This window comes from Orycteropus afer, unplaced genomic scaffold, assembly GCF_000298275.1.
Source record: "Orycteropus afer afer isolate SDZICR_OR568_19922 unplaced genomic scaffold, OryAfe1.0 scaffold00454, whole genome shotgun sequence".
NCBI lineage: Eukaryota > Metazoa > Chordata > Mammalia > Tubulidentata > Orycteropodidae > Orycteropus > Orycteropus afer.
In genome coordinates this window covers 482,165-484,323 of record NW_006922041.1, presented here as the reverse complement: position 1 = coordinate 484,323, position 2,159 = coordinate 482,165, and positions in this window count along the sequence as shown.

Below are 2,159 nucleotides of genomic sequence, written 5' to 3'. Positions count from 1 at the left end.
ATGTCCACTTTCTTTCACTATATCCTTTAATGTATTCATCATAGGTATTTTAAAGCTTTTGTCTTGTAATTTCAAAATCTGGGTTACTTTTATTGACTAATATTTCTCTTGATTATGATTCACAGCTTCCTGTCTTTTTTCTCATAATTCTTGATTATATGCTGGAAATTGTGTATAAAAGAAAAAAAAAAGAAAGAAAGAAAAAACTATAGAGAATGAAATAAATATGAACTCCTTGAAAAGAGCATGTTTGTTCTTTTTCAGATCACCAGTGTGGAAGGTTGAATCAATCTAGTCATCTAATCTATAATTAAGCTGGATCTGGGATTTGTTGCAGCTCTAGTTAAAGTGGGTATAACATTGGCTTCAAACGTTTTGATGGTGGGATCAGGACACTTCCTTCATCTGGGCTTGGCATCTGATCACTAGTGGGACTCAGGGGATCCCTCTACGCTTTATATTCCATCTGCCATAGATTCAAATTGTGGGAGATCTCTCTCCCTTTTGTAGCCTGACAATCATCTTTTTGAGGTAACGGGATTTCTCTTTGCTCTTCAATTAGTTCAGTATGACATGTGAAATCTCTCCACCTTGCTTCTTGCCTTTCCAAGTAGTTTTCTGTTGTTATGTGCCATCGAGTCGGACCTGACTCATTGCGACCCCTCCTTCGGTTTCCTTGGCTATATCACTACAGAAGTAGATTGCCCAACCTTCCTTCTAAGGAGTGGCTGTTTTCTACACCATGTGAAATCTCTCCATCTTTCTTTTTGCCTGCAGCTTCTTGCCTTTATATTTGGTAAATTTGCTGTGTTCCTCAGAGGAAATCTCTCTCACATATCCTGCTTTGCCCCCAGATTTTGGTGCACTAACCTACACCAACCTTGTACATTTGGTGAAAGTGAGGAGGGAAATAATTTTTGGGTGACTGCAGACTTGCTTTGGTTTATTGATTTGTTTAGGATTCTAATTTGTCATGCTAGCTCACACCTGGCCATGAAAGACTGTTACAAATTGGGCTTGATTCTCCTTACTTTCATCTGTGACAGGTTTGCTCCTTCTGCCATATCTTTAGGGACAAAAGCAGCTGTGAACCTCTTCTTCCCTAGGAATAGCTCATCCCTTTCTGTTTACTTCATTTAGGGTCTTTGTGCCATCAGCATTCTGCTGTTTTGTTTGTTTGTTTTTAATATGATTTCACAGCTTATCTACCTGTATCTTATTGTTGTTGTTATGTGCCGTAAGTCAGACCCGACTCATAGTGACCCCTCCTTGGGTTTCCGAAGCATTATCACTATGGAAATAGATTGCCCCCATCTTCCTTCCGAGGAGTGGCTAGTGGGTTTGAACCGCCAGCCTTCTGGTTAGCAGTCAAGTGCCTTAGGCACTAAGCTACCAGTGCTCCTGTTAGGTGGTAGCAAAAGTCTCTTACAACATTTACCTTCTAATTAGAAGCATGAGTCCTAGAGTAAAAATAAACAACCCACACCCCTAACACCTACTCTGACCCCCCACAAGCATCTCTCTGTGTACATGCACAAACATAAACACAAAAGAAATTATTTATTTGTGTGTGTGATTTTTAAAATAAGTACCTGCTCTTTGCTGTGCATTCTCTTCAATAGTCTGCATTTTCTCTTAACATTGTTTGAGAGTATATTTCCTTGTCAGTCCATATGTAAATCTACCTCCTTCTTTTGAATACAGCCATGTGTTGCATAAGGGCATTTGGGGCAATGACTGACTACATATACATCTACAGTCCCAAACATAATTATTATTATTATGTTAAAGATGTGTTACTATACCTGGAAGTGGTTCTTTAATGTTTTTATGCATAGAAAGGTATACTATATACTATATATTAAGACAAACATTTGACCAACTGATGTTAGATATGAACTGTACCTAACTTTTTCAACATATGTACAATTTGGCTTAAAGACAGATTTAGGAACAGAACTTGTTCCTAATCTGGAACTGCTGATACGTACTATGGTGTTCGTGCAATATCTAAATCATGTAACATTCTGTTTCACAGAACACACCATGGACATTAAGTGAAGCATGACTATACTTGTATAATATTCCATTGTGTTGACTGAAACATAATTTATTCAAGCAACTTCTTACTGATGAATATTTAGGTACTCGGGGAAAGA